General features: G+C 40.9%; 1 pseudogene; it reads left to right on the top strand.

The window, feature by feature from the left end:
- The first annotated feature begins 651 nt into the window (after positions 1 to 651).
- LOC122342170 lies at positions 652 to 14852 on the top strand (annotated as a pseudogene).
- Positions 14853 to 16002: the final 1150 nt, after the last annotated feature.

Raw genomic sequence — 16002 nt, 5'->3', positions numbered from 1 at the left:
AAAGTTCTAGGAGGAAAGCTACAAATGATAAAACACTGAATTAATGTTTTAATATGTATTTAAGTAGAATTTTAGAAAAATATTAAAATTTTAAAATTACTTTTAAAAGTACTACAAAAGTGTCTCTTAAAATGAATCAAAAAATTATTTACAAAGCAGAAAAGTTCAAGTCCTCAAAAATTCAAATGTGAATTTCTGCACATTTTTTGGCTGGCCTGTTCTAGGTTCTAGATTTCCCATTTTTTCATGGTGGATCTTTTCCCTGCCAGCGAGTCAGCCATGTACTCTTTCGGTTTGTCCTCGACGAGAGACAACAAATACTTCACTGTACTAAATCCGACCTGCTTTGTTTGTGTGACATCGAGCCAGATCTGCTAGTTTGTCTCCACCTCAGCGTCTTCCTGAAACACACTTGAAAACTGAAAGTAACATATTGATGGAAAATAAACTCAAGTATACTAAAGACTGCTTTTATAGTTTTTATTTTTAAATCAATATTATTTTAACAGAAAATGACAATAGCTGCTGCGTGACTCCAATTTGGTTGTTTTTGTGTTTGTGCAGTCACAGTGAGAGTCTCCCCTGTGATGAATAATGGTACTGTCCACAGAGATAAAAACGAAAAAGTTTTCCTGTAGACCTCAGAGAAGCAGCTACATACAGTACATAGTATACAGTAAGTGTTGATTTTGTCTTTTTGTCTGTTTCTTTTAAAAAATAATATTACGTTGCTTAAGGGAAATATAAGTTATGTTATACATTTTATTTTTAAGATTATTTCTTCATATGTTTATGGATACAGAAAATAATATGGTAATGATTTTTGGTATATTTAGTGTTTGTCAAGCACATGACTGATTGTGTAACAGTAAATTCGACTAAATAAGAGAAAAGAGTTAGGGGTAAAATATTATAAATGTTGTTTTGAATTTTCAAAAACAGAAGTTAAATGCAGAACACAGAAAGTTTTCTCGATTAAATTTGTATTTTATTTTGTCATTTAGACATAGACATGCAAAGTGGAAATGAAGCAGAAAAATGTATAACAAACATGATTAATGTGATCATTTGAGGTTGTTTTGTAATAGCTCTTGGATCTAAGGTGGGGTTTTCTTTAGTGATATAAGCATTGCTTTTTGAAAGCATATGAGCGAATATTGCTTTGAAATGAAAGAAGATGAACTTGAAAGTACTGTCAAATCCGTAATAAGTGCAGTTTGTGTTTGAGCTGATGGGACAGAGGAGTCACAAGAAGTCGTCAACCTATTGGCTTGGGTTACAGTGTGGATAAAAAGCAATGCGTGTTTACATGGACACTCATCAAGACGGTCAATCTCATCTGCTGATGGAGGCTCAATCTGATACTCCTGTCTGAGCAGAGTGTGCGTTATCTATCACAACACATTTAATGTCTTTCAGACATGGCATAAAAGTACTACATTTAAAAGTACCGTGCTTGAAAACGGAGAGTGATACACTTTGAAGAAGCAGACAGACTGTCCTATTAACAGCACGAAACGCACCATTTAGACCAGGTCAGCATATAACACTTCCTTCTTATTAGATTAGACATGAAATGTAAATTCTTACTAAAGAAATAGGAACTAATCATTTGAATACATCGACCTTTCATCAAACATGCACACTTTTGGACTAAAAGCCTTAACAGACATTATTTAGTGGTGATCTCAGTAAATTTAAACAACAGTAACCAGGACCACTGCTAATCTCTGAAGGTTAACTAGTTATCCTGCTACATGCATTTCAGAGTGGTCTTTGATATTACATCATAAAGTATTGGCCTCTTCATACCAGAAACTTACACTCGGTCACCCTACCATATGCACAGAGCATAAATTCCAGGTAAACGATTGGAACAGTTGGCTCAAACTTAGCGCAATCAAATATCAGTAAAACTGAGAACGGGCCTCAGACAAACAATCCACTCAAAGAAAAGGGAATCAAAAGTACACAAAGAGAAAACCAGAACATCCAGAAAAACCTGACACAAAGACACTTTCGACTAACAAAACCCAACTGAAAAGCACAAGCTTAAATACACAAGGGAATCATGGATAATTTTTATAATTGTATTCAAAACACTGTATCCCGCACAGAAACTAACAAGGTAATACAAAAGACAGAAAACAAACCAGAGGGGAAAACAAACAAACAAACTGAAACCTAAAAATCAGTATTCAGAGTATTCATTTGTGACAGTTTATTACATACTGTGTCGATTTCTGTGCTAAGGCTATAGACATGATTCCCAGAATGCAATGTGAGCCACTCTGAAGTGCATAAATGTAAATCATCAATCAATCAATCATTTTTTTATTTATATAGCGCTTTTAACAACACAGGTTGCATCAAAGCACTGTACAGTATAATGACAGGGATGTATAATGACGAAAGTGACCAATTTCTTATTAAATGCAGAGACGGTCTCTGTAGTCAATTCAACGATAGTCACTAGAAGTTAAGTGTCCCCAACCAAGCAAGCCAGAGGCGACAGCGGCAAGGAAACAAAACCCCATGCATACAGAATGGAGAAAAAAAAAAACTTGGGAGAAACCAGACTCAGTTGGGGTCAGTTCTCCTCTGACCGGACGCCCAGCACTTAACTTCCAGTTCAATTTTAAACGCAGCTGTGTCAGGTAGTGTAAATGACTTAGTGTGTGTGTGTGTGCATCAGGATCTGGTGATTGGTCCACGGGCGCATCTAGGCTTTCTGGTCTCTGATGAACATAATCTCTGGGTGCTGATCCACCATCTAGTCTGGATACAAACTGAAAACAGATTGAGAAAGAGACAGGACTAATATTAGCGTAGATGCCATTCTTTTTACGATGTCACAAGTACATCGTATTGTAGGAGTAGTGTTCCCGGTTCCAGCAAATCTAAGTAATGCAGCCTAAAAATCCTTTAACGGATTTGAATAATAAAAAGTGTGTTGGTGTGTTATGTGTAGGCTAAGTTAAAAGATGTGTCTTTAATCTAGATTTAAACTGACAGAGTGTGTCTGCCTCCTGAACAGAGTTAGGGAGATTGTTCCAGAGTTTAGGTGCTAGATAGGAAAATGATCTGGCGCCCAGAGTTAATTTTGATATTCTAGGTATTATCAAATGGCCAGAGTTTTGAGAACGCAGCGGACGTGCAGGACTATAATGTGATAAGAGCTCGCTCAAGTATTGAGGAGCTAAACCATTCAGGGCTTTATAGGTAATTAATAAGATTTTAAAATCTATTCGATGTTTGATAGGAGCCAGTGCAGTGTTGACAGAACCGGGCTAATATGATCATACTTCCTAGTTCTAGTAAGGACTCTGGCTGCTGCGTTTTGGACTAGCTGAAGTTTGTTTATTAAGCGTGCAGAACAACCACCCAATAAAGCATTGCAATAATCTAACCTTGAGGTCATAAACGCATGAATTAATATTTCTGCATTAGAGGTTGAAAGCATAGGTCGTAATTTAGATATATTTTTAAGATGGAAAAACACAGTTTTACAGATGCTAGAAACATGATTTTCAAAGGAAAGATTGCGGTCAAACAGCACACCTAGGTTCCTAACTGATGATGAAGAATTAACAGAGCAGCCATCAAGTGATAGACTGTGTTCTAGATTATTATATGTGGGTTTTTAGGTCCAATTATTAGCACCTCTGTTTTTTCAGAATTTAACATTAAGAAGTTACTCATCATCCAGCTTTTTATATCGACTATGCATTCTGTTAGATTCTCAATTTGGTGTGTATCACCAGACTGCGCTGAAATATAGAGCTGAGTATCATCAGCATAGCAGTGAAAGCTAACACCATGACTCCTGATAATATCTCCCAGAGGTAACATGTACAGGTTGAAAAAAGTAACGGTCCTAGCACTGAGCCTTGAGGAACTCCATATTTCACTTTTGATCGATATGATACCTCCTCATTTAATGCCACAAACTGATAGCGGTCAGATAGATATGATTTAAACCATGCTAAGGCGCTTCCTCTAATGCCAACATAGTTTTCTAGTCTATCCAAGAGAATGTTGTGATCGATAGTATCGAATGCTGCGCTAAGATCTAATAGCACTAATAACGAGATAAAACCACGATCAGATGATAGAAGCAGGTCATTAGTAACTCTAATGAGAGCAGTCTCAGTACTATGGTACGGTCTAAAACCTGATTGGAAATCCTCACAGACACCATTTTTTCTAAAAAGGAATACAGTTGTGAGGATACTACCTTTTCTAGTATCTTTGACAGAAAAGGAGATTAGAGATTGGTCTGTAATTTACTAAGTTTCTTATAAATACAGCACTCTGCGAATATGAACATGAACTGAAAGCAATATCTCTTGAAACATGCAGGAAAATGTCTGAACATGATGATACCCCCTCTGATGAAACCAGTGCTGAATCAGATGGTGACATGGAGAAGCCCTCTCAAGAAAAAGTATGTCAGGTAATAATTATCTGTATATCTGTAACAGTTTGTGAGTGAATATTTTTAATGACTATAAAGTAATTGTACTTGAGGTGTAAGTGAATTTATGTTAGTGGTTTTATTTATGTAAGTAAATTCAAAGTCTCCTAGCATATACAGAAGCTTTCTTCTGCCAAGGAATAAAAATAAAATAAAGCCAAACAAAGCTTTATACACTGGTGAGTCAAAACATTATGATCTGTCACATGTGAATCAAGCATTGGTGGTAATCTCCCAACATATTAAGGTCCGGGTAGGTTAGATGGCTTAAGGGCTTGAGGGACTTTGTATGACAGAGATGGGCACTCAAGACATTTTATAGACAAGTCAGACTTGACTCGGACTCAACCTGAAATGACTCCAGACTTGAAGTCTTTTAGACATGATATGCTTTTCCCGCTTGGAGAAACAAGACATTGAGGAGGACTAAAGCATCCACATAACATCTAATCATTTAACCCTTTTATTCATCTCTGGATGTCTTCCAGTTTAGTAACATGTTGCTTGCTATGCATGCTGCTTAGGCTTATTGATTGTGTTTTGTCACACTTTTGATCTGTTGAGGCTGTATGATATGAAACAGACTTGCTGCTTAAAGGTCATCTAGTATTGGGAACTCCGTTTCATAAACTTAAACTATTATTTCCAACACGCTGTGTTTTAAGCCAGTGATACTATTGCTTGGAAATCCATGTGAAATCAGGATTTTTTTGTCTCACTTGCTGTTTGTGAGGAGCTGGTCGTCCGTGATGGTCAATCCATAAAATAAATGGGCTGCCCTCCTGGGCTGCAACATGATTATGAAGCACATACAAACACACAGAGCACATGTATAGAAAGATAACCCAATGAAGCCATTTTGTGCCTAACCTACTTTATTAGGGAGGCGTCCTGGAGGCATCCAAACAGATGCCCAAGCCACCTCAGCTAGCCTCTCTCAATGTGGAGGAGCAGCGGGTCTACTCCAAGCTCCTCCCGAGTGACTGAACTCCTCACCCTATCTCTAAGGGAGCGCCCAGCCACCCTACGGAGGAAACTCTTTTCAGGCCGCTTGTATCCGGGATCTCATCCTTTCGGTCATGACCCAAAGCTCATGACCATAGGTGAAAGTAGGAACGAAGATCGGCCGGTAAATCGTGAGCTTTGCCTTGCGGCTCAGCTCCTTCTTTACCATGACAGACCAGTACAGCGACCGCATTACTGCAGAAGCTGCATTGATCCGTCTGTCAATCTCTTGTTCCATCCTTCCCTCACTGGCGAACAAGACCCCAAGATACTTAAACTACTCCACCCAAGGCAGGAACTCCCCACCAACCTGAAGGGGACAAGCCACCCTTGTCCGACTGAGGACCATGGCCTCAGACTTGGAGGTGCTGATTCTCATCCCAGCCGGTCGAATGCCTTCTCCAAATCCACAAAACACATGTTGACTGGTTGGGCAAACTCCCAGGAACCCTCCAGCATCCTGAAGAGGGTATAGAGCTGGTCCAGTGGTTCCACGTCCAGGACGAAACCCACATTGTTCCTCTTGAAGCTGAGGTTCAACTATCGGACGAATTCTCGTCTCCAGTACCCCGGCATAGACTTTCCCAGGAGGCTGAGAAGTGTGATCCCCTATAGTTGGAGCACACCGGTCCCCTTCTTAAAAAGAGGAAACACCACCCCGGTCTGCCAGTCCAGAGGCACTGTCCCCGCCCACGCGATGCAGCAGAGGCATGTCAGCCAAGACAGCCCTACAACATCCAGAGACCTGAGGTACTCCGGGCGGATCTCGTTGACCCCTGGTGCCTTGCCACCGAGGAGCTTCTCAACAACCTCAGTGACCTCAGCCAGGGTGATGGTTGAGTCCCCCCTCGGTTCCCGGCCTCTGCTCCCTCAGTGGAAGACGTGTTTGCGGGATTGAGGAGGTCCTCAAAGTATTCCTTCCACCGCCCAACAATATCCCCAGTCGAGGTTAGCAGGTTCCCACCAGCACTGTATACGGTGTTGGCAGGACACTGCTTTCCTTTTCTGAGGCGTCGGACAGTTTGCCAGAACCTCTTTGAGGCCGTCCGATAGTCATTTTCCATGGCCTCCCGAACTCCTCCTAGACCCGAGTTTTTGCCTGCACAACCACCGGGCAGCGGTCCGCTTGGCCCACCTGTACCTATCAGCTGCCTCAGGAGTCCCACGAGCCAACCAGGCCCGATAGGACTCCTTCTTCAGCTTGACGGCATCCCTTACTTCTGTTGTCCACCATCGGGTTCGAGGGGTTGCCGCCACAACATGCACCAGAGACTTTACGGCCACAGCTCGGACGGCTGCGTCGACCAAAGAGGTAGAGAACATAGTCCACTCGGACTCAATGTCTCCAGCCACCCTCGGGATCCTGTCAATGTTCTGCCTGAGGCAGGAGTTGAACATCTCACTGACAGGGTCTCTGCCAAACATTCCCAACAGACCCTCATGGTACGTTTGGGCCTGCCAAGTCTGTCTGGCCTCCTCCCCGGATCAACTCACCAACAGGTGGTGATCAGTTGACAGCTCCGCCCCTCTCTTCACCCGAGTGTCCAAGACATGTGGCCGGAGATCAGATGATACAACCACAAAGTCGATCATCGACCTCCACCCTAGGGTGTCCTGATGCCACGTGTGCTGGTGGACACCCTTATGTGCTTGAACATGGCGTTCGTTATGGACAGACCGTGACTAGCACAGAATTCCAACAACAGAACACCACTCAGGTTTAGATCGGGGGCTGTTCCTCCCAATCACGCCCCTCCAGGTGTCGCTAGCATCACCAACGTGAGCGTTGAAGTCCCCAGCAGGACGATAGAGTCCCGGTTGGAGCACTTTCCAGCACCCCTCCCAAGGACTCCAAGAAGGCCGGCCCATAGGCACAAATGACAGTGAGAGTCCTCCCCAAACCCGAGTCGAATGGAGGCGACCCTCTCGTCCACTGGGATAAACTCCAACTCATGGCGGCTAAGCTGGGGAGCTATGAGCAAACCCACGCCAGCCCGCCGCCAGAGTACAGCCCCTTTTGAGGAGATGGGTTCCAGAGCCCAAGCAGTGCGTGGAGGTGAGCTGGACTATCTCTAGCCGGTATCTCCCGCAACAACTCAGGTCCCTTCCCCAGAGAGGTGACGTTCCATGTCCCTAAAACTAGATTCTGAGTCCAGGGGTTGGGTTGTCGAGGTCCCCGCCTTCGACTGCCACCCAAACCACAAGGCACCGGCCCCTTACAGTCCCTCCTGCAGGTGGTGGGCCCAGGGCAAGACCTGGGAACCAGGTGCTCGTATGCCGGCCCCGACCCCAGGCCTGGCTCCATGGCGGGGCCCGGCTGCGCCATACCGGCGACGTCGCGACTCCATTAATAACTTCCTCCATAAGGGGTGAGGTGGACCGCTCTTTGTCTGGTTTGTCCCCTAGGACCTGTTTGCCTTGGGAGACCCTACCAGGAGCATATAGCCCCGGACAACCTACCTCCTAGGGTCATTCAGGCACTCAAACCCCTCCACCATGTTAAGGTGGTGATCCTCGGAGGGGCATATTGAGGTCATAAACGCATTAATTAACATTAAAAAAATGTTATATCATAAACGCATTAATTAACATTTTTGCATTCAGTGTTGATATTTTTGAGATGATGCTGGAAACATGATTTTCAAAGGAAACATTGCTATCAAGCAGCACACCTAGATTCCTGATCAAGAAGAATCAACAGAGCAGGCTTCAAGCCTTAGACAGGAGTTATTATATGTGGGTTTTTAGGTACAATAATTAGCACCTCTGTTTTTTCCAAATTTAGCATTAAGAAGTTACTCATTCATTTTTTTATATCGACTATGCATTCTGTTAGATTCTCAATTTGCTGTGTGTCACCGGGATCCTGACCTGGGCACTAGTTGATCAAATTGGAGCGCTTAGATTATATCTAAAACCTATGTTGTTTTGCGGGCACCACTTAGACATCCAGCCATTGAGACCCAGCAGTCTGCTGTAAATCTAATCACCTCAGTGAACATGGAGGGGACCAGAGCATATTACATATATATTAGCGATGCAAGTGACAATGGAGGGTGAAGCCATTTTCTCAAAGTGAGTGACGCATGATTTACTTACCACTGGAGCGCAAGGAGAAGTGAAACGAAGCAGAAAAGAAAACAATATGCATAAATGGGGACTAGAGTGAAGATGACCAACTAAAGTTTGCTTAATGCATTGCAGCCATGTTACACAGTTTTAGATTAAAAGCGAATAATCATCAGTCAAAGTAATCAGATTAGTTTGATAGATAGTATTAGAAATACGGAGAGAATTGAGTTATATTTGTTCCCTTTAAACAACAGGGAGAGATAAACAGAAGAGCAAAGCTACAGTGAGCTACAAACCTCTCAGCAGACAGGAGCAATCGAGCTAGTTTACAGTCATGTTGTTGCTGTTGACCTGATTTTCACTCTAAGATATTTGTTTTACGTCAAGCACTAGTACTTGGTTAAACTTGCAGAGTGTTTTTGCACAGAACAGAACCATTCTGCCAAACCAAACTTTATATATGGGTTTACAATTGATTATTGTAGCTACATAGTTTTAGTAGGCTAGATATGGTCTTTAAGTAAAATATTAAAATATCAGTATAGATTTCAACAGGTTCCAACAGGTTCTCATCCTGTCCAAAAAGTCTTTTCATCACATTTTTTTATCTGAATGATTCATCTCAAAGATATATTTTATTTGAGAGATCATAAATTATATATTTTGTCTTTAACCTATAAAACAGCTTTTTAAATAAGTTAAAGACTCGTGAACATATGTGCCCTGATAACAAATGTCTCAAGCTCCTACAGTGGACACATGAGCACAGGTTCTGGGCATTAGAGCAGTGGAAGATTATCTGGTCCGACAAGTACTACTATTTTCTTTCACATTGCCTGGATGGCCATGTATAGTGTATGTGTGGCATTTAACTGGGTAAGTGATAGGACCAGGATGCACTGGCACAACAACAAGCCAGTGGAGGGAGTGTGATGCTCTGCACAATATTCTACTGGAGAATCATAATGTTTTAACTCATCTATATAGCACAATTCTAAAAAAAGGTCAGAATGGACCATTATAATGCATGTTTTTCTTATTTACAGAAATAATGAAAAGACTTCTGCAGAACTTACATTTGACAAAGTATTATTTTAAGAAAATCACCTTAAGTGATGTGCTGCAGATTGGAAAGGTCAGCATCACAGATGAGGACGCCCAAACAGTTTCAGATCTGCCGTGGCTGGTTTTGAAGAGAATAATGATGCTAAAAGCCACAGCGAGGAGTGTGAAGTGCTCCTCACAACACAGGGTATGTGCTGATGATTCATTCTGGGAAGACGCTGATGATCAGGAAAGTGATGAATCAGACGGTGCTCAAGTAAACACTTTAGACATTTTTACCGCCCTGTTCCTTTGCTCTGATAGTTTTCTTCAGCAGGAAATGATCTTGAAAATGTCAATGTGTCAATTTTCTGTACCTTTGCTGCTGCCAAACTGTGATAAGAACCAGATCACACTTATGCTTTGGGCAATGAGAGGCATTGTGCAGCAGTACAGACCACATTCACTGGCAGATGCAAGTGGATTTGTGGAAGAAAGAATTGTTCTGACAGACTTGCCATTGGTGTCTTTTGTGAGATTGGGTAGGTGCAACATTTCCAAGTCACATATTTTGAACAAGCTGCTCAGCAAATCACAACAGTCTACTGATATTTTTATACACCAAAACCTGGATTGTGGTGATGTCCCAAAGACAATTGCAAATGGTTTGGTGGAGATTAGCTGGTATTTTCCTTGTGGAAATAAAAACATTGATGTCTTTCCTGAGCTTTTAGCTATTGCAAACCTGAGAGGTGACATGCAGAACTTTGAAAAACAGTACTCTTTCCTTTGCAAGACATCTACCGCAATGTTTGTGTTCTTTGAAAACAAACTTCCAGATACACGGTATATTTCAGTCCCCAGCAAGGATCTGAAGCAACAGCTATTCTGGGTGGGAGACTCATGCAATGAATATGTAAGAAATACAGCTAAAAACATAATCTGAAAAGACACAATTTTCTTTTTAAAGGGAAGCAAAATGATGCAGACTTTGTTAAAACAATCCGCATCAAGATGCTGGATGCAATTCAGAAAAACAGTCACAGAGTGTCGGTTGTTCGTATGGCTGAGATCGCACGAGAGTTGGGAATCATAGTAGATGAGGATTCTGAGGAATGTCAGAAAAGCAAAGAAAGAGCAGACAAAATCACATCGATAATTACAGACACACAACGATTCAAGATGCAAGAATTGTCATTGCAGGGAGAGATTTTGAAGATGCTTGTGAAATTAGAGAAAGAGGAATTCAGACTGAAGAAAGTAGGGGATATGTGTATTGGAGAAATACAAAGAACACATACAGGCGGAAAAGTTGAAACTGAGAAAACAACAATACAAAAAGACATGTCTGCAACACTGAAGTCCTTTATCCAAGCAATATCATGCCCAAGAGAGGAGAGAGCTTATTTCCTAAAATGGATGCAGATGAACCTGGAGAATCTTTCTCAAAGCAATTCCAACCCTCAGAAAGCAATATAAAGAGAAATGTAGTGCAAATGTTGTTTTTGAAGACAAGCAGGACATCGCTGATCTTGACAGAAAGATTTCAGACAGCTCTTTAGGAGTTGAACACTTCATTCGAGAGATAGGTCAGCTTTACGAGGCAGCAGTCTCTCACTCCAAACAAGAAAAACCCCAAACCTACTGGAATATTTGCCCCAACTGTGTGCTGAGCTACTATTGGATGGCTTTCCACTGGAACTAATTGACGGAGATGCTTCCAGTATACCTGTAGAGTGGGTGACAAGTGTGTTTTCTGAATTAAATAAATTAGTGGAGCCTAACAATAGGATTGTGGTGGTCACAGTTTTAGGAGTCCAGAGCTCAGGAAAGTCCACCATGCTGAACACTATGTTTGGAGTTCAATTTGCTGTAAGCAATGGTAGATGTACCAGAGGAGCATTTATTCAGCTTATCAGAGTGAAAGATGATTTCAGACTAGAACTCAACTATGATTATTTACTGATAATCGACACAGAGGGACTCAAATCCCTTGAGCTAGCAACACTTGACAACAGCCATGAGCATGACAATGAGTTGGCTACGCTTGTTATTGGACTGAGCGATATTACAATCGTCAATATCACCATGGAGAACTCCACTGAAATGAAGGATATTTTACAGATTGTTGTTCATGCCTTCATCAGGATGAAGAAAATCGGCAAAAACGCAAGTGTTTGTTTGTACACCAGAATGTGGGTAATGTCTCAGCCCATGATTCAAACATCAGAGATCGCCAGTTCCTGCTAAAGCAACTAAATGAAATGACTCAAGCAGCGGCCAAAATGGAGAACAAATTGGAGGTACAAACATTCACTGATGTCATGGACTATGACACTGAGAATGGCGATCACTACATTCCTGGTTTGTGGCATGGAAATCCTCCAATGGCACAAGTGAGTACTGGGTATAGTGAGTCTGTGTATGCCATTAAAAGACATATAATTGAAAACCTCAAGTGTTACAAATCAGGAAGCATTTGTGAATTTCTTAAATGGACCAAAAGCTTGTGGAATGATGTAAAGTTTGAGAAATTTATCTTTAGCTTCAGAAACAGCATGGTGGCTGATGCATACATTAAACTGTGCACTGAGTACAACAGATGGGACTGGGCACTGAGAAAAGAAATTCACACGTTGATGTTAGAAGCTGAAACGAAAATCCTAAACCATGGAAAATTTGAGAACCCTGATAAGTGCACCATTGAAAGCGCCCACTGTGTGTTTTTAAAAATGCAGAGCATGAACTCTCAAAAGGTGAAAAGGGCATTCTAGATAAAATCACATCATACTATGAGCAGGAGAGGTTCATGTTGAACTTGTGGAAAGATATCGGCAAGACTTCATAAATAGTGTCATGTTTTTGAGAACAGAGCTGTCAAATTCAGTAAAAGAAAACTGGATGCCGCTCTGTCGCGCCGATATGCAACAATCAAGGTGGAGACAATCAAGAAAACATGCATGGATACAATGGAGAAGAAAGTGCTAGGCTTGCTCGAAGATTGTCGCAAAAACAATTCCGACATGTCAGATGAAAGACTGGATGAAGCTTTTAAAAGCATGTGGAAGCAAACTGTTGAGACGTTGTCATGTGCAAGACTCAACAAGAAGATATAATGGACAAAGTATTGCACAGTTTGAGGAAAAATCTTGAACTAAGAGGGTGCGCAAATGACTGAAAACTTGGATAAAGTAAAAACTTAAATGCGTATAGCCACAACAAATTTGTTGTCTCAGAAACCAACATAGCCAGTGAACTTTCTCCAGAAAGAAGCAAAAAGACTTCAAGAGATGTCGGACAGGCTAACTGATGATTGTAGAAAATATGTAGAAGAAAAGCGAGCGAGCAAGGTTGATTATGATGACACATACATCAGGGAAATTCTGAACAACATTGATGAGACTCTCAAGGCTCATGAAAATCTTAGGATCACAGAAGATCTTGAACTATCTCTTAAGCTACACCTGTGTGGCTTCACCGAAGAGAATTTGAAGCTATTCACGGTCAGTTTATTCAGGACAATGACCCCTCGTAGGACTGGTAAGATTTAAACAAACGTATCATTCTGGATTCATAGACCTTTTCATGAGCGGGACCAGTGTCAGAAAAAAGCTGATGAGTTTCTGAATAACTGCCTGAAACCTGCTGTGCAAAAATACATTTCCGCGATCTTGAGCACAGAAATAGCTGAAGAGATGCTGACTGGAAAAAATGCACTAGTTTTTGGAACAAGAACAGCATTTCAGTATTTCATCTTAAAAACCTTCTTGACGAACCTGAGTTTAAAATATATACACATTATATTGATCAATATGAATATTTTGTAAAAGTCATAATATCTCAAATAGTTTCAGACCACTTCTCAACGGAGAACAGAATCTCGGAACTGGAGGAGCGTCTCCTCGGTGTGATCACAAGAGAAATGATTCAGGCCATCAAAGAATCAGAGCAAAGCACAGAGATCAAGAAATTCACCCAGACCTTTTGCAAGAAACTTGAACACAGGCTTGTGTTTCCTAAGGATGCAGTCGATGCGTTCCTGTCGCTAAGCAACGCTAATGAGAAACAGTTTGCAAAAATGTTGAAGAGTTCCGTGGAGGAAATGGAGCAGTCTCTTAAGAAAAGTTACAAGGCCATAGATATTCAAAGCAAACTGAATGACCTACAAAGCAAACCGGAGGACGTGTTGTTCAAACGGCTGTGTGGCTGTGGGGAACAATGCCCGTTCTGTAACGCGCCGTGTGAGGCAGGCGGAGAGGCCCACACCAAACACTTTGTCTCCGTTCACAGACCCGAGGGTCTCAGCGGGAGCAGACATCACCTCACCAGAAAACTTTCAACCAACATCTGTTCATCAGCAGTATACAGTGAATTACATTTTAGATCCTCTGCCACGAAAGGTCAGTGGCATCCGTATAAGAAATACAGTGACATCTATCCCAACTGGGAAATCCAGCCGGATCCCAGCATCGAAGGTTCAGCCTACTGGAAATATGTGATGGCAAATTTCAATGAGCAGTTTGCTCAGTTGTACAGTGTGAAGCCTGCAGATATACCCTTATCTTGGAAAGCCATCACTAAAAGCCAAGCGGAGAAAAGTCTGAAGGGCACTACTTAACTAGAAACTCCCTGTTTTCTTTTTGAGTTTATTTCTGTATGACTTTCTGTTTCACATTTAATATCAGGCTTTTACTTTGAAAACAGAGAGACAGTGATTTAATATTCAGATGAATGACTCTAGCTTTTAGCTTTTATTCTGATGAGATGGATAAGATGTTACAGTTGAAGTAATTAAACTAAAGTGTGTTACACATTATTTTCTGTAGTGTGTTGTCTGGACTTTATTAATTATTGGAATGAACTTGTTAACATTCATCACAGATGAAGGATCATACGATCCTCAAATGCAAACTGGGTATGTTTTGCTTCAAGCGAGCAACCACACATTCGCATTGTGTTTTACTTTCTTCATTTATTCATAATAATTCAGAATTTAATTGTATTCAGTTGAAACATATAATCATTGATAATAATTTCAATAATAACAATAGCAATCTGACCCATTTATATACTGAATATATTGATTCATGCATTGATTAGTCCCATGTCATGGAAATTAAAAGATTATGAAATATTGTTGTGAATCAGTTTGGTAAAGTTCTACTTGTTGGGTGTATGCTGGTCAGACAAGATCTGAGCACTGAGAAATACACAACCAAATAATTCAATAAAGACTGCTCCTTTTTCATCTTCATCTACTGTTTTCATTTTCATCTACTCAGCACTCAACGGTAACATTCCTATTCTTCAACGTTCTTACTAATACATATTTAACTAAATGCTACATATATCATACCTAATGTCTTTTCTCAATAAACTACTTTAACACATGATGCTGTGGTGGTCTTTCTTTCTACTATTCAATAAAGTGAATACAATACCATGTGTACTGTGTATCTTATAAATACTTATCAATTAAAAGAATACAATATTCTGTGTGGTCTCTTCTTCTTGATAAATCAGTAACACATCCCAATGTGTTCACAATACAAGGGATCACTCAAATAAACAAGGCAAACTTACAAAATCGGGGAAAACTTTCTGTTTCCCTCAACACAATCTAGATGGTTATAATATTGTTCAGTCCTCAACACAACTCAGGCTCCTGCTAATCTTAATTTATAAATGTATTTTCAGCTGTTATAGGCTACCTTTTATTAAGATGTACGTGTCTTTAACATAAAACGAAAGTGATAGAAATAGGCTCAGATGTACTCCAGAACCGTGGTGCAGCTCGGGACAAGGTTACACACAACAATAACAAAAAACAAGTAAATGAATTACAAGAAGAAGTGTTTGTTAGCTGTTCAAGCTGGAGATGTCTCTGCCTAGATGTTCTCAGAGAGCTGTAGCGTCTGTCCGGGTCATGGGTCTGTGTCTCATGACCTGATCTTTGGTTTCTTGGGATGACGGTGGAGTGCTTGAAGCATGAAGAGACTTCACTCAGCTCCAGTGGGAAGCTCATATTTGATAACAACATGTTTTTGTTTCCGTTCTTCACGCGGTGTTTCGTGTGAAGAGGATCGTGGTATATTTGAACTGTTGTAATACAGTAAAAAAAAAAAACGGACTGAGTTAGTGAGGTGTCATAACATTTCTATCATAATTTCAGCTTCATCTTTTAAATTAAAACTGCCAAAGGTGACACAAACAATAAGGAAACTGTTTGACCAGTCATAGGAATCCATGGAGTTAAAAGGTCCAAAAAAAAAAAAAAAACCCAGAGTAATTCATATTATTTCTTTGATTTAGTTTACTGACTCATAGTGTCACCAAGCCAGCAGAGGAGCCCTGACCTCTGGGTGATCTGCATCCACTCCCTCTGCGTTAACTTCCTGTTCCTG

Source organism: Puntigrus tetrazona, chromosome 3 (genome assembly GCF_018831695.1).
Source record: "Puntigrus tetrazona isolate hp1 chromosome 3, ASM1883169v1, whole genome shotgun sequence".
NCBI lineage: Eukaryota > Metazoa > Chordata > Actinopteri > Cypriniformes > Cyprinidae > Puntigrus > Puntigrus tetrazona.
Note: the sequence above shows the minus strand (reverse complement) of the source record. Positions and strands in the feature narration are given on the sequence as shown.